Below are 22,638 nucleotides of genomic sequence, written 5' to 3' on the forward strand. Positions count from 1 at the left end.
TACTTGAATTGAAATAAAAGAAAATTTAAAATTTAGTTAAAAGAAAAAAAAATGAAAGAAAGAAAGTCACGAAAGTGACTTAAATGGAAAGAAAAAAAAAATAAAGAAGAAAGTAACGAATTGAAGAAAATGTTTATGTGATTCGTATATGTGTATATATAACTTGTTAATACCTTGTCTCTTGATCACTTAAACTTGCTCAAAGTGATCTTAAATTATATCATAGAGTTCCTAATCATTTTTAGGATAATGTTTCATCTTTCGCGGTTGTCTAAATGACCCTTGATTAAAAATGGGTTAAATCACCCTTTAATAAGGTGTTCCAAAGATATTGTAATATGTGTTTTTACAAATTCCAACTCATTTCAATATTCTTTTTCTTTTATATTTTTATAATACTCATTTTATTAAATAATCTATTTGCACAATAAACCAATTAATTAAGATAATAACACATAACTCCTTTTCCCTAAAGAAACAATTGAGAACCCTAATCCCTAATTCTTCCATGTGATCTATTATATTTTTATTAATTAAGATAATAACACATAACTCCTTTTCCCTAAAGAAACAATTGAGAACCCTAATCCCTAATTCTTCCATGTGATCTGAATACGTTTTGCCCGCTCTTCTTCTTGGCCTCCTTGCTTAAGGAATTGATCACGAGATCTGGCAAAGAAAATCAATAAGGCTTGCCGGAATTAATCTTGTGTGCAAAACTCAACCAACAAGGATATGATTGATACCAGATTCAATTATTGTTGCAGTGCTACAACATTGCAAAGCGGTGATCATGGTCAGATGAAAATTAGCTAGACACAACATAGTTTTACTATTATTTTCTTAAACTTAAAAAATTGATTTAATTGTTGTTCCATACGACAATTATTCTTATATTTTAAAACCATTAGTGCTGTTGCGGCTATGGCAGGTTAGAAAAAAATGGCAGGGCTTGGAGAGCTTCATAAATTTAGTAAGGATTCTTAGGGTTTTTTCTTTAAAAGGAGTTATGTGTTAAATAATCTTAATTGATTGGTTTATTGTGCAAATAGATTATTTAATAAAATAAGTATTATGAAAAAATAAAAGAAAAAGAATATTGAAATGAGTTGGAATTTATAAAAACACATGTTACAATATTATTGGAACACCTCATCAAAGGGTGATTTAACCCAATTTTAATCAATGGTCATTTAGACAGCCCCTCATCTTTCTAATATTTATTTCTATAACTCTATGAGTTAAATCCTACACTATCCAATTAACAATAACACTTTACTTTATCCTATAAGTCTAACCATTCTGATTCCAACTTTGTTTTAGTATTCATTTACCATTCTTTTGTCAGAATTCTCGTGGCCTTTGGGGGAGTACCACGTGCCCAACTCCCCACTCAAATCTTGACACAACACACACTACAACCCATGACTACTCGACACCTAGACCAAGGACAACAGTTCACCCTCTCATAAACCTCTAATTAAGAAAAAGAAACTGGACAGATCATGCTTCTTTGCATGTTCCCTCCTTGTCTTCCACCACATGCAACCACCACATGCTTCTTGCATGCACACCTCATGCTTGTGCCTTACACCTCCTACTTTGCTGCATGTTAGACGTGTTACATGCTGCTCACTTTCCTTCACTCTTAAGTTTGGATGGAGGCCTATAAATAGCTTGCAATGTGGGTGGCTTTAGTGGAGAAACACAAAAAGAAATATAAACATGAGAGGTTGCAAAGAAACCTAAGCATAGAAAATTGTTGTGTCATTAGCTTTGGTGCAATTTCTCTAGTTTTGGGAGCGGATATTAGAATCTTGAAGCTTAGCATTTTTGAAAGCGATTAATTTTCTAAGGATACGAAGTGCGATAATGTGTTCGTGTCGGAGCTAAAGAATGGAAGTAAAGCTAGACGGTACGAGGAGCGATGACTTGATTGGATCGAAGTCGCAACTTAGGAAAGAAAGTGGCTAAGGTAAGGGTAACTCAGTTTTAGCGCGTCTTTGAGTCTTGCATGCTTTTATCGCACTGCATGCGTTTGAGATGAAGGTGTTTAATTTGATTGGCAATTAATTGAAATATTGGTATGCTTGCTATGTTGTATACTTGCTTATTTGGAATGCTTTCTGAGACTTGTGTCAAATGTTTTCTGAGGTTAAGGCCGTTGTTAAACAATAGAGGCATGCGTCTCCGTTTTCTGGGCTTCGGCCATTGGTTATTGTTGAAATTATGAATAACATGTGGTTATTCTGAGTTGATTATTGGTTTGGAAATTGTCGTTGACTGACTTGGCATATAGGGAAAGTGACAATGAGGTGGGTGTGGTCCCACGTGATTGTCCCGTCTTTCGAGGCGTTATAAAGTGGCAATGAGGTGGGTGTGGTCCCGTGGGATTGTCCCATCTTTCGAGATGTTCTAAAGTGGCGATGAGGTGGGTGTGGTCCCACGCGATTGTCCCGTCCGTAGTGGCGCTAAGTGGCGATGAGGTGGGTGTGGTCCCGCGTGATTGTCTCATCTTGTGAGACGTTATTGATCGATCCATTTTGGTAGCAGCATATAGTTGCATTATAGGGAACTAACATCTGACCCTATGTTGTTGGATTTTAGTTATTGGTTTATTGATATCTGATTTGATGTTATATTGTTGAGGTTATTATTATTTGGGCTAATCTATGTTAAGTTGTTGATATATGAGTTTAGTTATATTGCTGGTTTTGTTGATATCTGGATTAACTTAAGTTGCTAGTTTATTTACCATGCTAGGTAATTAAATTTGAATAGCATGATTTTCTCCTTTATATGTGGTAGTTGCATGGAGTTAACCCTTTCTGTTTGCTACATGTTGTTTGGGCGCTTAACGCTATTAGGCGATGAAGAGCCTTCTGGCGATGCTTAGCCATGCTGAGATGGAGGAGGGATAGTAACCGGCGGAGCAAGGATGGAAGAAGCTGTATAGTTTTCCTCTTAGTAGTTTATGCTTGAGTCTTCTTTGTTATCTAAAAACTCTGTTACTAAAACCCTGTTTTCGCCATTGTTTAAGAGTGCGTACTTATTTTGGAAACTTGCTTATGCTATTGTAAGACACTATTATTATATGTCGGGAACGGGTTGTTTAATTAAGACTATGTTATGTATTAAACTGTGTTTAGTTGTTTTGAAAAGAAAAAAAATTATCGTGTTTTCTTAGGATTATGAAATAGTCCTTAGACTTTGTTAGGAGCTTTTACCTTTCGAAACTCCCTTTGAAGAAAGGAGCTTTTAAAATCCCTTTTTTACCCCAAGGTGTGCGCCTGTGTGCGCCAATGCTGCTCGTGAAAAAGAAGGATGGATGATCGCGGCTATGCGTTGACTATCGACAATTTCACAATTAAGAACTGGTATCCCTTGCCAAGGATCGACGACTTAATAGCTCAATTGAGAGGTGCTATTGTTTTCTCGAAGATTGACTTGAGGTCAGGATATCATCAGATAAGAGTCAAAGATGAGAACATTCAAAAGACCGCGTTTAGGACGCGCTATGGACACTACGAGTACTTGGTGATGTCTTATGGAGTTACGAATGACCCTGCTGTATTCATGGATTACATGAATAGGACCTTCAATTCATTTTTGGATCGTTTCGTGGTGGTGTTCATCGACGACATTCTAATCTACTCAAAGGATCACAAGGAGCATGAGGAGCACTTACGACAGGTTCTTAAAGTTCTCTGGGAGAAGGTCTTATACGCGAATGCAGCGAAGTGTGAGTTTTGGTTGGAGGAAGGGAAGTTTCTAGGGCATGTTATCTCAAAGGAAGGTATTGTTGTGGATCCTAGTAAGGTGGAAGCTGTCACTGCTTGGGACCGTCCAAAAAGTGCAACTGATATAAGAAGTTTCGTGGGATTGGCTGGTTACTATCGACGATTCATCGAAGGCTTTGCTAAGATTGTGGGGCCAATGACGAAGCTAACTCGTAAGAACCAACCTTTTGCATGGACCGAGGAGTGCGAGGAAAGTTTCCAAGAAATGAAGAAGCATTTGACGACCGCGTCAGTTTTAACCTTACCACATGAAGAAGAACCTTATGAAGTGTATTGCGATGCGTCATATCAAGGTTTGGGTTGTGTGTTGATGCAACACCAGAAGGCTGTGGCGTATGCATCAAGACAATTGAAGACGCATGAGCAAAAGTACCCTAAGCATGACCTGTAGTTGGCCGCTATAGTTTTTGCACTCAAGATTTGGAGGCATTACCTGTATGGATGTACATTCACTGTGTTTAGTGATCATAAGAGTTTGAAGTACCTGTTCGATCAGAAAGATCTGAATATGAAACAAGGACGTTGGATGAATTTCATCAAAGACTATGATTTTAGTCTGTTATATCATCCCGGAAAAGAAACTATGGTGGCCGATGCCTTAAGTCGCCAGACAATTCATGTGTTGTCCCTAATGATTAAGGAGTTGGAAATGATTGAGACTTTTCGCGATTTCAGCCTAGGCGTAGAGGTGACGCCTGGAAGACTAAGTTGTATGGTGACGGTAACAAGTGATTTGCTAGGAGAGATCAAGCAAAAGCAATTGTTGGATGAAGAGTTGGTCGAGAAACGAAGTATGATTTTCTTGGGGAAAGCACCGGATTTCGAAGTAGGAACTGATGACATCTTACGCTGCAAAGGAAGGGTATGTGTGCCACGTGACGAAGAGTTGAGGAAGTTGATTCTCAATGAGGGTCACAAGATTCGTTTAAGTATTCATCCCGGAGCAACTAAGATGTACCAAGATCTAAAGTCGAATTCCTGGTGGTCAGGCATGAAAAGGAATGTAGCAGAGTTTGTGGCGGCATGTCTGACGTGTCAGAAGGCGAAAGTAGAACACCAAAAAAACTACGGGTATGTTACAATCACTTGATGTGCCGGAGTGGAAATGAGACAGTATCTCTATTAGATTTTGGTAGCATTACCAACTATGAGGAAGATATTTGATTCCATCTGGGTCATTGTAGATCGTTTGACAAAATCAGCATATTTCATACCGGTAAAGACAACATATAATGTGGAGAACCTTGAAAAGGTGTATGTTGCTGAGATTGTACGACTTCATGGGGTACCTTCGAGCATTGTTTCTGACAGAGATCCGAAATTTACTTCGCATTTCTGGAAGGCATTGCACGAGGCTCTGGGCACAAAATTGAGGTTGAGTTATGCTTATCAACCTCAAACGGATGGGCATACAGAAAGAACGATACAGTCATTGGAAGACCTGGTGAGAGCTTGTGTTTTAGATAGTCAAGAGAGCGGGGATGAGCTGTTGCCTTTTTCGAGTTTACTTATAACAATAGTTTTCATTCCAGTATTAGAATGACACCTTATGAGGCTTTGTACGGAAGAAGATGTAGAACTCCTTTATGTTTGTTCCAAGATGGCGAACACCTTCTTGTTGGCCCTGAATTGGTGCAACAAACAACCGAGAAGGTGAAACAAATACAAGCGAAGATGAGGCCGTCACAGAGTAGGCAAAAGAGTTATGCCGACACACGGCAGAGAGAGTTAGAGTTTGAGGCGGGAGACCATGTGTTTCTTTGCGTGACACCAAGTACCGGAGTGGGAAGAGCGATGAAGTGAAGGAAGCTGACACCGAAGTTCATTTGACCGTACTAGATCATCGAGTGAGTCGGTAACGTAGCTTATTGTATTGTGTTGCCATCTTTTCTATCCAAGATTCATGACGTGCTACACGTGTCACAATTGAGGAAGTACATCCCTGATCCCTCTCATATTATCAAGGAAGACGATATTCAGCTTAGAGACAACCTGCCTTTTGAAGTGACGCCAATAAAGATTGAAGAACGTATAAGGAACTCTTCGTTGAGGCTTAAGTTTCGAGGGCGAAACTTTCTTTTTGGGGGGTAGTAATGTAAGACCCGGATAATTTATACGATTATTAACTAGTTATTTATCGGTTTAAAGACGATAAGCGCTATTAAGTTTAAGTTGATGTATTTATTGTGCCTTCTGTGTTTATGTAAAAATTATTGTATAATTAAGGATTATTATTTTCTTACTTGAATTGAAATAAAAGAAAATTTAAAATTTAGTTAAAAGAAAAAAAAAATGAAAGAAAGAAAGTCACGAAAGTGACTTAAATGGAAAGAAAAAAAAAAGATAAAGAAGAAAGTAACGAATTGAAGAAAATGTTTATGTGATTCGTATATGTGTATATATAACTTGTTAATATCTTGTCTCTTGATCACTTAAACTTGCTCAAAGTGATCTTAAATTATATCATAGAGTTCCTAATCATTTTTAGGATAATGTTTCATCTTTCTAATATTTATTTCTATAACTCTATGAGTTAAATCCTACACTATCCAATTAACACTAACACTTTACTTTATCCTATAAAGTCTAACCATTCTGATTCCAACTTTGTTTTAGTATTCATTTACCATTCTTTTGTCAGAATTCTCGTGGCCTTTGGGGGAGTACCACGTGCCCAACTCCCCACTCAAATCTTGACACAACACACACTACAACCCATGACTACTCGACACCTAGACCAAGGACAACAGTTCACCCTCTCATAAACCTCTAATTAAGAAAAAGAAACTGGACAGATCATGCTTCTTTGCATGTTCCCTCCTTGTCTTCCACCACATGCAACCACCACATGCTTCTTGCATGCACACCTCATGCTTGTGCCTTACACCTCCTCCTTTGCTGCATGTTAGACGTGTTACATGCTGCTCACTTTCCTTCACTCTTAAGTTTGGATGGAGGCCTATAAATAGCTTGCAATGTGGGTGGCTTTAGTGGAGAAACACAAAAAGAAATATAAACATGAGAGGTTGCAAAGAAACCTAAGCATAGAAAATTGTTGTGTCATTAGCTTTGGTGCAATTTCTCTAGTTTTGGGAGCGGATATTAGAATCTTGAAGCTTAGCATTTTTGAAAGCGATTAATTTTCTAAGGATACGAAGTGCGATAATGTGTTCGTGTCGGAGCTAAAGAATGGAAGTAAAGCTAGACGGTACGAGGAGCGATGACTTGATTGGATCGAAGTCGCAACTTAGGAAAGAAAGTGGCTAAGGTAAGGGTAACTCAGTTTTAGCGCGTCTTTGAGTCTTGCATGCTTTTATCGCACTGCATGCGTTTGAGATGAAGGTGTTTAATTTGATTGGCAATTAATTGAAATATTGGTATGCTTGCTATGTTGTATACTTGCTTATTTGGAATGCTTTCTGTTGGTAAATCCGCAAGTGTACGAATCCACCCGGTTTTAAATATCGAACCACAGGGATTGTGAGTGAATGGATTCGGTTCAAGCTTTGAGTTTGAAGGTTTGTTTTATTGAGGGAAACATATGTCGAAGTAGTAATAAGGAAAAAGAAAATATAAATTCAGAAATGAAACAGAAAATGAAAAGAAAGAGTGATTTACTTTGGGTTCTTGCTCAACTAATCAATTCAAGCACATCATTCTAAGCACATGTTCTCATGAATCTCTCCTTGATGTTATAGCCTAAGCAACTACCTATCGATGCCACGCATAGATAATTCTTTCAAACCAAAAGATAAGTCCAATTCCTTGTGTACTTAAACATTTGTTTGAAGCATAAAGATTATAAAGTTCAGGCCAACAAACCCCAACCCTTCCTCTATTCCTAGTAGCAAGTATAGAAGAGGTAATCCCATAACAAATCCCTAATCTATAACAAACTTCCGTTCTATTATAGAAAAGCATAAAGCTAGCACATGTTCTAACTTGAAACATAAAGCATGGATATGGGATTCAAGGAAAGAAGAAGAACATTTGGGAAAGAACTTAAGATTATAACTTAAAAGGAAAAGTCTTACAAGAAATCCAAAGTAAAGAAGAGAGATTAGCCAAGCATGGCAAGAGCCATGCTTGGCTAAGAACCTGAATTACAAGCTTGGAAGCCCTCTCTCACTCTCCTAGATGATCCTCTACCTCTGAATTTACAAAGTATCAAAAGATTCCAAAAGAAAATGACTAAAATCCTATTTATAGGCAAAATAAACGAGGCTGGGCTGTTCTGGGCGCTCAGGCGCCAATTCAGAGCGCATGAGCGCCAATTGCATGCCCAAAACATGCTCTCTGGAGCTAATTGGCGCCTACCCAGCGCCTGCCAACGCCTAGGCGCTCCAGCTCGCTTGGAAAAGACTCTTTGGCTTCTGTAACTCCTCTTTCAATCCTCTTTAAGTCCTCCTTCAATTCCATGCTTCTTGGCCTTCTATTACCTTCAGTTTCTGCTCTCCAAACCTAACCAACAAGTCAAGGAAGAATCTAGAAGCTCAAAGAGCTCATTAGCACAAGAGGTCCTTCATAAAACAAAAGAAAATCATGCAAGTCCTAAACTTAACTTAAAATGCAAGAAAACTCCCTATAAAACTACAAAATTACCAAAACAAAACAAAGACTCAAGAAAAGATAAAAATGCATGAGAATGCATGAAACACTACATGAGACACAAGAAAAAGACTCAAAACCTACAAAGAAATGACCCTAAAAACACTACTAAATCCGGGTCATCACTTTCTGAGACTTGTGTCAAATGTTTTCTGAGGTTAAGGTCGTTGTTAAACAATAGAGACATGCGTCTCCGTTTTCTGGGCTTCGGCCATTGGTTATTGTTGAAATTATGAATAACATGTGGTTATTCTGAGTTGATTATTGGTTTGGAAATTGTCGTTGACTGACTTGGCATATAGGGAAAGTGACAATGAGGTGGGTGTGGTCCCACGTGATTGTCCCGTCTTTCGAGGCGTTATAAAGTGGCAATGAGGTGGGTGTGGTCCCGCGGGATTGTCCCATCTTTCGAGATGTTCTAAAGTGGCGATGAGGTGGGTGTGGTCCCACGCGATTGTCCCGTCCGTAGTGGCGCTAAGTGGCGATGAGGTGGGTGTGGTCCCGCGTGATTGTCCCGTCTTGTGAGACGTTATTGATCGATCCATTTTGGTAGCAGCATATAGTTGCATTATAGGGAACTAACATCTGACCCGATGTTGTTGGATTTTAGTTATTGGTTTATTGATATCTGATTTGATGTTATATTGTTGAGGTTATTATTATTTGGGCTAATCTATGTTAAGTTGTTGATATATGAGTTTAGTTATATTGCTGGTTTTGTTGATATCTGGATTAACTTAAGTTGCTAGTTTATTTACCATGCTAGGTAATTAAATTTGAATAGCATGATTTTCTCCTTTATATGTGGTAGTTGCATGGAGTTAACCCTTTCTGTTTGCTACTTGTTGTTTGGGCGCTTAACGCTATTAGGCGATGAAGAGCCTTCTGGCGATGCTTAGCCATGCTGAGATGGAGGAGGGATAGTAACCGGCGGAGCAAGGATGGAAGAAGCTGTATAGTTTTCCTCTTAGTAGTTTATGCTTGAGTCTTCTTTGTTATCTGAAAACTCTGTTACTAAAACCCTGTTTTCGCCACTGTTTAAGTGTGCGTACTTATTTTGGAAACTTGCTTATGCTATTGTAAGACACTATTATTATATGTCGGGAACGGGTTGTTTAATTAAGACTATGTTATGTATTAAACTGTGTTTAGTTGTTTGGAAAAGAAAAAAATTATCGTGTTTTCTTAGGATTATGAAATAGTCCTTAGACTTTGTTAGGTTACTAATGTGATTCCTCAGTCGAGAAATTGGGGCGTTACATTTGCCATCACCAATCCTCCAACAACTACCTTTCTGGACCATGGATGAAGTTTTAAGGATGCTACTCGAGGCATAACTCGGGCGATAACCCTTCTTAGCATCAATTAAGTTACTAGAAGGAAAATAAACGGCTTTAAAGACCCGCCCCAAAAGTGATTCCGGGTAATTCTGAATGCGCCACTAATTTTTAGCCACAAGAGCCATATTAAAATATTTAAAATCTCTAAAGCCAAGACCCCCCATCCGCTTGGGCTGGCACATAGTTTTCCAATTATTCCAATTGATACAACGACGAGTAACATCCCCCCAATAAAAGCGAGATACCATACTCTCAATCTCCTCACACAAGCCATCCGACAAGATAAAACAGGACATAACATAAGATGGGATGGCCTGGGCCACTGCCTTAATTAACACCTCCCGACCTGCACGAGACAAAGTTTTTTCTTTCCACGCATTAAGTTTTTTTCACACTCGTTCCTTCACAAAACTGAAAATCCTACTCTTTGACTTCCCAATAATAGTGGGTAATCCCAGATACTTGTCATAGTTATCTACCACTTTTACTCCCAACATCTGTTGCAATTCAATAAAACAATTCTCTAGCATATTCCGGCTAACTGACAGCATAGACTTATCTAAATTGATTACCTGCCTAGAAGCTCGTTCGTAGGTCGCCAGAATCGATTTGATACATTCTGCTTCCTGAACATTAACCCGGGCAAAAATAACACTATCATCTGCAAACAAAAGATGAGAAATTACAGGTGCTGAACGGGCAACTTTAATCCCATGCAAGGAAGAACTCAAAATGGATTTTTGGATCAAAGCTGAAAAAGCTTCTCCACAAAGAATAAATAAATAAGGAGAGAGACGATCTCCTTGTCACAAACCCCGCTGGGGTGCGAAAGTCGGTTGCGGTTACCCATTTAACATAATAGAAAAATGAACAGAACTCACACAATCCATAATTAAATTAACCCAATGTGTAGGGAAGCCCATATGAGTGACGATACTCCTAGAAAAAGGTCACTCAACTCGATCATAAGCCTTTGATATATCTAGCTTAAGAGCCATCATACCACTTCTACCTGAAATACGCTTCCTCATGTAGTGAAAACACTCAAAGGCTATCAAGGCGTTATCAGATATTAACCTACCTGGGACAAAAGCACTCTGAGCCTCACAAATTAAATCATGCAAAATCAATTTCATTCTGTTTGCAATGGTCTTAGTAATAATCTTGAAAATAACATTGCAAAGACTTATCGACCTATATTGATTTGCAAGTATTGAATTCTTAACCTTTGGAATAAGGACAAGTAGAGTTTGGTTCACCATACCTGGCGACGTCTCCCCATTAAGCACCCGGAGACAGAAATCAGAAACATCGTCACCAAGGATATGCCAGAACTTCTGATAAAAAAGCGCAGGAAATCCATCAACTCCCGGAACCTTGGTAGGGTGCATCTGAAACAACGCTTCCTCCACCTCATCCCTAGAGAACGGTAGAGAGAGAATTCTCCTATGAGCATCAGTTACCCTCCCAGCCACCAGAGTGGCAACATCCTCAACCCCAACAGGATCAGAGGTTGAAAAAATATTTTTAAAATACCCCTTCAACACGCGAGCAATATCCGCATCCTCACAAATTTCCTTCCCTGATCATCATGAATTTCCTCGATCAGGTTTCGCTTCCTTCTTTAGGTAGCTTTTGTATGGAAGAACCTTGTATTCCTATCCCCATGCTTCAACCAATTAGCTCTCGATCTCTGGCTCCAAGCTATCTTCTCCTGTTTTAACAAGTCATCTAACGCTTTCTCTGCCTCCTTGTAAACCAAAACCACTTGCTCAGTTTGGACCTGCCTTTGCAGCCGTTGGAGAAGGGCCTTAGCATCTGCAGTTTTCTTTGGCAAATCTCCAAATTTTTCTCTACCCCATGCATCAAGGGAGCGGCCAACCAGCTCAATTTTCGAGAGAACTGATAAATCTTGGTTGTCCCACCCTTCTGTAACAATTTACGTACACTCATCGCCGCTCTCAAGCCAAACCTTCTCAAATCTAAACATCCTCGTTCGGTGTCTATGAATCTCAGAGCTGCGAGATCCACAATGAAACACAATTGGGCTATGATCAGATTGGTGTCATATAAGATGAGACACTCTATTTATTGGCCACAAATCAGACCAAGCCTGGTTCACTAAAGCATAATCCAACCGCCCTCAACTCGTCCTGGTCCGACTCTGTTATTGGACCAAGTAAAAGTATAGCCCGAAGAGGGCACCTGATGAAGCCCAGAATCTGCACAAGCTTGGTTAGCAATCTGAAGCTGCCCCACATTAGGGGGATCCCCACCAAGTTTGTCAGACGGGGAAAGAATGTCATTAAAATCTCCAATACACAACCATGGTTGAAGACCCATGGGGTGTGCATGGCGAACCAACTCCCACGTTCTTGGTTTGTTAACAGTCTCAGGAAAACCATAAATAGCATAAACCTGCATAGGTACAGCCAAGTGGTCCGAATGGACAACAGTAAATAGAATATGATGTAAAGAAGCATTAATAATAGTTACCTCAACCTCCGAGCGCCATAAAATGCAAAGGCCTCCCGCTCTAGACCTTCCACGACCCCCACATTGAACCGGGAAAATGTTTGAAAGACCTCCAATCCCACGATGTCGTAACATCTCCGAAGTATACACTTTTGTTTCCATAAGAAACGTAATATCGGGAGCTTCTGAGTGGATGAGCTTGCGCAAAGCCCGTTCTGCCTCCAGGTTCCCAAGCCCGCGGCAGTTCCACGATAAGATCCTCATTGAGGTGGGCGGGACCGCTCCACGGTCTCCGCCAATCCCAATCCATCAGAGTTCAGTTTCTTCAAAGGGGGAGAGACCCATGTGTTACTCAAGCCAAGTGCTGAAGAAAAAACGCTGGCTCTCTTTCGCTGGTTCATCATCAAGGAATCATCATTCCTCTTATCAGAGGTTCTGGCACTTTTGAAAGCATCTCCCATCAGCTTCTATTTAGGTGTCTCCTCTTCCTTATTCCCATCTGAGTAGTACTCCTCATCCTCAAACCAATACTTCTCATTCTCCAACACGGCCTTCATCTTTTGATCAATAATTGGGACATATGTCGCCTCGGTTTCCATGGCCGGTTTCTGTGCATCATCCAAGCCTAGCACATCCCCACTGGGCTTGCTTCCTTCTTCACGATTCACTCTACTTGGTCCCCCAGCAGGCCTATTGCTTTTCCCTCGCGGTCTAACAATTTTTTCTGACGGAGCTCGTAGCCAAGCTCCAAAACGAGACGGGATACCACCCTCCGCACGCGGCACATCACAGTCATTGATAAGGTGGTCCAAATTGCCACATCGGAAGCAGAAGTCGTACAGTTTTTCATACTTAAAAATAGCTTTGTAAGGATCCCGGCCGGCAACCGCAACCATCTGTCCCTTACGTAAAGACTTTCCAACATTTACCCAAACTCGGACTCGAAGACATTCCTCATCCCGACGTCGGTTCTAGTCGAGGAAGCCTTCAAAGCCTTTTGCCAGTGATCGGGCCACTATTACTGTTCTGAATGTCGAAGGAAGACAGTGAACCTGTACCCAGAAAGGGACCTGGGTTATGGGAACCTCCAGCGGATTACTAGTAGCATCAAACTTGTTCAGCGCTAACATGTGTCTATTAAAGAACCATGGTCCAGATTTCAGGACCAGGTCACGATCCTTAGTGGATCTGAACCGGAAGGAGAACAAATTGGTGCCGACATGCCGCACCTCCAAGCAGTTATGAGAGTTCCATAAACCCAACATCATGGCTCTAAGAGGACCGAAACCAACACGGGAGCGGGTAAGGGCCTTGCCAAGGAGCCAGACGTCCTCACCCAGCAGAGGATCAACCACGATTTCACCAATATTAATCACCTCATTCTCGTCACCTTCAAGCACCACATCAAAGTCGTTCACCATCGAAACAAGAGCCGGAGGAACAACGCACAGCAGCAGTTGCTAAAACAGGGAGAAAAAACAGGGTATATGCTGCAGCCGAGTCGCAGCAAAGGAAAAGAAAGGAACTGGACGTGAAGACCCCAAACCCGTGGTGGAGAAGTAGTGTCGTTGACTCTGTAGATTGCGGCGGCACGACAAGGGAAGCCAGCGGCGGCGCATGCAACTCCTAGGCGTGGACCAGTGAGCAAACCCTAGCAGAGTCATAACGTTAATCCTTATTTAGCTTTTATTTCCATCCACAATCACTGCATCATGGTTCGCCATAGCCAACGGTAAGGGAAACATGATGCTTTGCCAGAAAAAGCAAGGTCCCGTTCAGGTAGCCGTTGACAGGGAAAGGATGTGGTGTCGTCTTGCGGAAAGTAGAGCCTGAAGACAAGAAGAGATGGTAAACGCGTGACTCTCGAGAGGAAAGCAGTCGTTAAGAGACAACCACCGTCACCGTCCGTGTGAGTCGGCGCCGCCAAAACTTCACGGAAACTTAGAAAAAACCTAAACGTTGACTAGCCGCCTGCAACCCTAGCAGAGCCACACGTAGGGAACTCTTTTCTTTTCACACTCCAGCGGGGTTTGCGGCAAGGAGATCCTCTCTCTCCTTATTTATTTATTCTTTGTGGAGAATCTTTTTGAGTGTCAACGGTGCGAAATTACATGTCAATCTAACTGACTAATTAGTAATTACCGAGCATTACTGACTGTGACTGAATAAGTATAGGTGAATTTTGTGGTACTAATTTTTATTGAGTTTAATGGATATGCACTGTCAGTGTAAAATAGTTTTACACTGACATCCAATCAATGTTTGCCACGTAGGAGAGAGAGTTGCATTCGTTTTTAATTTTAATTAAAACAAAAATATATTTGCTTATTCGACGGAATTCAATTGGATGTCAGTGTAAAACTATTTTACACTAACAGTGCATATCCATTAAATTCATTTTTATTTTATTTTGTGGTACCTCATGTAGTATTTTAATTTGAAATTTTGTTATTTTGTTGAAAAAAGACGGAGGATTTATTGTTGTAATTTTTTAAAATTTAAGTTCAATGACTCAATGAACTAGTAACATATTATTCTTAAGTTTATTTATGTTATTCAATGCACGATTGAAAAACTGGGGTTTTAAGTTTAACTTGCAACTCTAGGAGATCATCTAAATTCCTTTAATCCTTTCTTGCCAGGATCCTCTTCCTCCATACCCCATCCATGTTGAACTTTGTAAATCTTCCTCCATCTTCTTCCTCTAAGTTTAAATTGTATTTTTTTCTATTAATTTATATCATTTTAAGTACCACACTTTATTCTATCTTAAGGTACCACAACAAATACCATGAGTATATAGTTAGATTGATGTCCTGGAGAATTCTCGCTATAGAAGGGCACCTTCATCGTGTTGCTGCCTTTGCGTTAGAACCATCATTTGCTAGTTTTGTTGAAAAGTTTCCTCACGGACAACGCCAAATGTTTTTCTTAGAATCAAAATAGGAGGTTTTCCTCATCTTAGTGCGCAATGAGTGCATCGTGGAGAGCTTCTCCTATACCACAACGTGGCCTTGTGTGATGTACTTACAGAAGACTATTCGACGCTCAAGTCATTGTGAGTGCAATGAGGGAATCCACGAGTCTTAGAACAAGCCAAAGATATGCTAGAAAGTATAGTAGTTAAGTAAATGAATGAACACACTTGTATTTATAGGCTCTAACCTCTGTAAGTTCAAGGGAAGTCCTTATGAGAGAGCTTCTGAGATCATGGTTGGCCTTTGGCCACCTTGCGTTGCTCGCTGTATCTCGCCATGTGCATGACCGCTCGGACACTGGCTAGGATGAAATATTCCTTCATTAAGTCATCAAGTCCGCCCTTATGACACATACTTAAGAGCAAGTTCTTTGAGCCGACTGTGATACTATCGGGCCTTCTGGCTTAGAAGCCGACCGAAACACATGGAATTCATGTAGAATTGGGGTGCATCTACTAAGGAATCATCAAAGATCCCTACCTCAACCTCCATTAGTTTCCAGCCCTAACAACTCTTATGAATAAAAACTTCATTCATCTCGTCATTGAAGTTAAAAAGTAATAAAATTTGTAAGTTGCATGAAACACATTTCCTTTAAAAACATACTCTTATGATTATTTATTACTTGATACGTCTCGTACGGTTAATGGAAAAAAATCTATAAAATGCAGACAGGATAAACTTTTTTTAGTGTTTTTTATATCTCTTAAGGATGAAGTGTGTAATTTAGTGCACCGGAAAGAATCAACTATATAATTGCCAAGTGTGACCGTTTATAACTAAACTATATTTTATCCACTACTTTTCCACCTCCACTTTCGATAAATAGGAAGAAAATGTTTTTTTTTCATTTGGTTGAGCTAAGGGTAGAAATAGGTGTTGGAAATGGAGGTCTAGGGTTCGAACTCTGAGAATGAGCATTTATAATTACTAACAACTAACCACTAACATCTGCCTATAAAAAAAAGAATATTAAAAATGAGTGATATGATATGTCATATGACAGAAAATGTAGAAAGAAATAAAAAGAAAAATATGTAAAAATGAAATGAGAGAAAATAAAGTGTAAATGAATCATTACTTACTCCGCTTATAATTTGAAAAATATTCAGAACAAATTTATTAAAGCACACCACAGTAAGTGATAATGGTGAGGGTGCGATGTGATTGGTAGACCCCTAACATATTTCAAGTCTTTTTTTAATAGAAGATTGCTTCACCAACTCACTTATATGTTACAACAATCAATTTAGGATATGGTTCAAGTCCAAAAAACACCAAACTTAAAAACCTTTATACCCACAGTTTTAACACATAAGATGATGATGGATACGATCATATCAACATTAATGAATTGGATCCAGGGACGGATGTATGTTAGCAGTGGGTGGGGCATTTGCCCCACGTAATATTGACAAAATGTATCATAATATATACTCATGCATTGCATTTCTACTGTTCTCATAAAAATTCAGTGCAAAGAATTGCCCCCTATGCCCCCACCAAAATGTTATACTTGTGAGTTGTGATGCTATCTTTTTTTTTTTTCTTTCCCAAATGATTTATAATTTGGACACTAGACTACAATATGCTAGTTAGAGTAATAAACAAGAACACTGAGTTCAAAAAAAAAATAATAATAAACAAGAACACAACATTGGGCCTCTTTTTCTGATATCAATTCAGTAGTGGCGTGATGCTTCCCCCGTCCCTCTTTTTTCCTGTTCGTGTCTTTCATAGATTTCCCCTTAGGCCTCTTCTTTTGTTTTGTTTTTCTTTGCTTTGTTGGGTTCCTTTTCCTTGTAATGGTTTGGGGCACCCATTGTGCCCCTTATATATATATATATATATATATATATATATATATATATATATATCAATTAATTGGCTTTTCAAAAAAAACATATATATATATTATATCAATTAATTGGCTTTTCAAAATAAAAAACATAACATTGGACTAATGACTTGAGAAGGAACATATATAAAGAAAAAGAAATGGGAGAATCAATGATATAACCGCTTCAGCTCTTTACCACCAAAAACTCTAAAAAAATTATTTTAATGGAAAAATTTGTCAAGCACCAACACATGTATCAAATCACATATCTTTATTATTCATTTTAAATATTTTTAAATTCTAATTTAATTATCAGATAACGAATTGGTGAATTCTGATTGGAGTTGTGTAAAACCTTTTTATAATGTATGTGCATAGTAATAAAACTCAATTTTTAATAGTAATGTGTTATAGAAGTTGTTACAAATGTATGCTTTGAAAAAAAATATTTATACATATTCTACCCACAACATAAAATTTCTGAACCCGTCACTGATTGGATCCCATTAGAATTCTTAAATTAAGTGTGCTTGGGTGAGAATATTATTAAAATAGGTGATCTCATGGAAAGTCATAGTGCTGCTTCCCAAAACTGGTTTTTTTATATAAAAAACAAAAAAACCCATAAGATATTCTTTGAAATTCCTTCTAAACTTTTGAAATTATGGGTGAATATTGTTGTAACTTGTGTGTTGTTTCAAAAGTCAAACGTCCCACATTTCTCAAGTTAAGAACCTCCCAATAGTTTATGTAACAAATTTGAACTTAGAGGTGGAAAAATGCTAGTGAAAATATTGAAACCGTCCGATCATCCACATTAAACCACCACTGTCCAAACTTCATTAATACTAACATTTTTTCCCGACAAATAGTGACACACTTGAGTCTTCTAATCATCAATTAGAAATATATCTCCTTGCCTCTCTTCTTTTATTACTTCTTCTGGGTTACAATAGTTTCGAGTTCCAGATCAACGATCAAAATGAGCTGTTAAATTGTAAGGAGTCTTCATAATAGTGTCAAATGACAACCTAGGAGAATCCTACCTACATGATGTAATTAGAAGCTGTAAGCTCATAGCTGTGCATTTTAATTTGTTTTCTGTTTCACATGTCAAGGGGACTGGCAACAGAGTTGCTGATTTTCTAGCAAATTTAGCTTTTAGTTACCATGACCAATGTTGGATTGAAGAAGATCCCTTGGGGCTTCTAACTTGATTACTCTTGATGTATCTCCAGCAGTTTCATCTGCTTCTTCTTGAATGAGAAACAGAGGTTTGAACTTCAAAAAAAGTGTCAAATGAACTCCTGAGAAATAGTGAATCAAATTCATGTCTCACCCTATTGTTTCTCCACTACTTGAATCCTCTTCGTTGTTGTTTATCAACCAGGTTTCAACAGTATACTCATGCGACAATTCAAACACCTAATTTGATTTGAGAGTTGTGAACGAAAAGTGTCTTGATTTCTTTTCCTAAATAAGTTATATAGAGCTACAATGAATTATTGTACACGAATATCCTTAATAAAATTCTAATTTCTCCTTAGCTACATTTTGTTAATACACAAAGGTAGACTTTATAAAATGGGTACTCTTTTTCCTTTCTAGGTTTTTCCAAGGGGGTTTTATCCTAGTAAGGTTTTAATGAGGCCCATTTTATATTGTCTATTCTTAAGGAAGTGGGGGTGGGTAGTATTGGTCTTTGGGAGGCCTTTAACCTACACAAGTAAAAATTTGTGTATAGTTACACAAGCCCCTTTTTACCTGTTATGGGAGGTTTTCCGGTTTTTTTATAAAAAAATAATTCAAAATACTTATTTTCTTAATCAAACATTAATCCTAAAATTTTCAGAAAATTCCAAAAATATCTCTCTCACCATTCCCAGATCCCCCATTCACCTCACACTTCCAAAACCATTCCCAGATCTGATTCCACAACCCTTACCCTACCACTTTTGTTCTTCAACAGAAACCACCACCGCCACCGCAAGATCCATTTCAACACCAGCATCATCATCCAAAAAACTTCAACATCCCACGCATCAAAACATCACCGATTCAGAAGCAAGGGTTCAAGTTCAACCTCAAGAAAAATCTCATCTCAACACCATGATGCCCAATTTCTCTTCCGTCGCGTTCTCTCCACGCAAGGCAGCGCCGCCGCCGGAGAGGGTAAGGATCAAGGGTTTGGGATCAACGGTGGAGGGCGGGTGTTTGTGGAGGTTGCGGTGGGGATGGGTTGTGGTTTGCTGGTGTTGGTTGCGGTGGGGGTGGTTCTGGATTGTGGTGGGGATGGGGTGAGGTTCGGTGTGGGTTCGGTGGGGTTGGGTGGTTCTGGGTTGTTGGGAGGAGGGAAGTACGGCGCCGCCGCGACAGTTGGCCGGAGTTGATGAAGGCTCGATGGTGGGGGTTGCTGGGACGAGGACCTGACTCAGACGGGAATCGGCTTCCGAGTTCAGAGTGAGATGCATGCGCTTTTTGGCTGTTGGTTCTGGTAGCTTCTGGAAATGAGAAAGAGAGAACCAAGCCACCGTGGTGTCGCCGGAAATGATGGAGGTGCTACCGTGCTAGTGATTGTTGGTTCTGGTAGATAGATCTGTGAAGATTGAGAGGGAGGAGTTGGGGATGAGGATGAACCCAGATCTGATTAACCTAAACCCTTCATTAACTAATTCACTAATAAATGTTTTTTGAATTATTTTTTAAAACAAAATCTGGTTAACCCACAATAATAGGTCAAAAGTAGCTTGTGTAACTATACACAAGTTTTTACTTGTGCATATTAAAGATTTCCTGGTCTTTGTAGGGTTGTTGTCTTGTATTTTTTTCTTTTATCTAGCTTGTTGTTTTCTTTCTCTTTTATCTTGTATTGGGTTGAAGTACCTCTTGTACTTCTATTCAATATAATTTCATTGTTTATAAAAAAAGGCTTAATCCGGTTTTTGGTCCCCAATCTTTGTCATAAATATGGCTTTAGTCCCTCGCCGGAGTAAAGGTGAGGATTGGTCCCCAGTTTTTGGAAAAATGATTGGTTTTGGTCCTTCTGGCCGGTTGGGTCAACGCCGGAGCTCCGCCAGCTGATGTGGGCCCTTGCCACGTCAATTAATCAGCATCGTTGGATTTTTTTTTCTTTTTTCATTAAATTAAAATAAAATTAAGATACTACTAACTTCCTAATTATTTACATATTTTAATAAATAAAATGCAAATTAAATAGTTCTTGGGTTCCTCTTCATCTCTGTTCTTCACTTCTTCATCTTCATATTCATCATCTTCTCCAGCATTAAGAACATAAAATTCATAAAATAAAATAATTCATCATCACAACCCCTTCTTCCATTTAATTCACCAAAAACCTTAAAATCAATGCTCAGAACTAGATCTAGGGTTTCCTCATCCCAAATCACAACCCCCAATTCGTGGAACATGAACAGCAACAAAACATCCCAATTCGTGGAACACAATAAGCAGCAAGAAAAGCTAGCAATAAACTCAATGGTGGCCGGCGGCGTGATTTGGGGAAGAGGAGAAGGTCGTGATTTGAGCCGGAGGTGGTTGGGTGAGGTCTCAACGGCGCCGGATAGGGGAACACGGAGCGGCGGCGATGCGATTTGGACAGAGGACGTGGTTTTGGTGGTGGTTGTGGAGATTTGGGGGAGAGAGAAGTGGTGGTGGTTCCTGTTAGAAGAGGAGCATGAGCTTCAAAGGTTGGATTTTTTTTTGGCAAATCCAATTTCCTAGTCAATCTGATTTGTGATGTTAGAAGGTTGCTATAGGAGGAAGGAGAAGAGGACGTGGTGTGGTGGTTGAGGTTGGTGCATAAGATTTGGGATCTGGAGATGAGGTGGTGGCTCTTGAGAAATAGATTTTGGGTTTGGGACTTTTACGTTGTTGGGGATTTTGGGTGGGTTATGGTTTTTAGATTTTGTTCTTTTTGTTTCCCCCTTTTTCCTTTCTTTCTGGAAAATTGTTGAAGAAATTTTTTGAGAGTATGGAATGAAAATGAAGAACAGAGATGAAGAGATCTAAGAAAACTACATTGAAGAAAATATTTTTGACAAACAGAGATGCAGTCTAGTTTTCTATTTAATTTGCATTTTATTTATTAAAATATGTAAATGATTAGGAAGTTAATTAGTGTGTCTTAATTTTATTTTAATTTAATGAAAAAAGAAAAAAAAAATCCAGCGAGAGGCTCATTAATTGACGTGGCAAGGGTCACATCAGCCGGCGGAGCTCCGACGTTGACCCAACCGGTCGGAAGGACCAAAACCAATCATTTTGCCAAAAATTGGGGACCAATCCCCACCTTTACTCCGGTGAGGGACTAAAGCCATATTTATGACAAAGGTTGGGGACCAAAAACTGGATTAAGCCAAAAAAAAAACAAGGTATGCCCTTTAAATAATCCAAAACTTATTACTCAGTTAACATAAAATTATATCTGAAAACATTAAAACCATATACCTGTGTTGGGCTGTCCAACATTTTTTGAACCGACCGAATCCGACCAGCCCGTTACAAAAAAAGGCCTCCTCGGTTCGGGCGGGTCGGGTGGCGGGTTAAGGATTAAAAAAACCGGCTCTGGTTGGTTTGGTTCGGTCGGTTACGGTTTGGAGCCTAGTCCGACCGAACCTAATATAAAAAAAAATTCAACCGGCCCAAAAAAATTCAGCCCAACCGCAAAGCCCCAAACCCAAACCCTAGTATTAACATGACTCCTCTCTCTTTCACTTCTTCATTTCTTCTTCTTCCCTTACCCTAGTTCTCCCCGCCGCCACCACCTTTCTCCTCTTCTTCTTCTCTCCAAACCCTACCTTCTCACCGCTCCTCTGCTCCGCCACCACCCTTCTCCTCATGACCTCATCCTCTGCACCGCCACCACCCTTCTCCTCATCCTCTGCGCCGCCATCCACTGCGCCGCCACCACGCTTCTCCTCATCCTCCCGCCACCACCCTTCTCCTCCTCCTCTCTGCCGCCACTTCGACATCTCCATCACACATCTTAGAATCTCCTCACACATCTCAAACCCTAGCCACTCCACCACCACAGTGCATCTGCATGCTTCATCCTCCATGCTTCTCTGATCCGGAATAGTTTGTTCATCTTCGTTACCATCGATTCTGATGTGAAATCGCAAGGACGAAGTGAACAATCTATTTCGCATGAGGAAAGCAATGGAATCGTTCTCTCCGGATCTGATTTGACATCGATTTTGTTCTTGGTTTGGTTTATGTTCATCTTACTGAAAAATTAGGGTTCTATGTTCATCTTACTGAAAAATTAGGGTTCTGACTATGTTCATCTTACTGAAATTAGGGTTCTATGTTCATGAAATTAGGGTCTCTGCAAAACCCGGTGTAACCGACCCGACCCGCCCGTTACCCGACCAACCCGAAACCGATCCAAACCGACACATCTCATGGTCGGTTACGGGCCCAGTTTTATGTCATGCGGGTTCGGTCAGTGGAGCTTTTTGGGCCCGAAACCGACCAAACCCGACCGGTGGACAGCCCTATACCAGTGCATGGCACTACTGTATTTTCTATATCATCACTATTCACCAGTACAACTAGAGAGTATAATCATGAACAAC

General features: G+C 39.7%; 1 long non-coding RNA gene across 1 annotated transcript; it reads left to right on the forward strand.

Moving 5' to 3' along the window:
• Window positions 1-1,124: 1,124 nt before the first annotated feature.
• On the forward strand, window positions 1,125-9,795 carry LOC130746222 (uncharacterized). The gene is made up of 3 exons (XR_009022055.1): window positions 1,125-1,975; window positions 2,868-7,068; window positions 9,279-9,795. It is a non-coding gene; the product is annotated as an uncharacterized LOC130746222 (long non-coding RNA).
• The last annotated feature ends 12,843 nt before the right edge of the window (window positions 9,796-22,638 follow it).

The sequence above is a fragment of the Lotus japonicus genome, chromosome 3 (genome assembly GCF_012489685.1).
Source record: "Lotus japonicus ecotype B-129 chromosome 3, LjGifu_v1.2".
Taxonomy (NCBI): Eukaryota; Viridiplantae; Streptophyta; class Magnoliopsida; order Fabales; family Fabaceae; genus Lotus; species Lotus japonicus.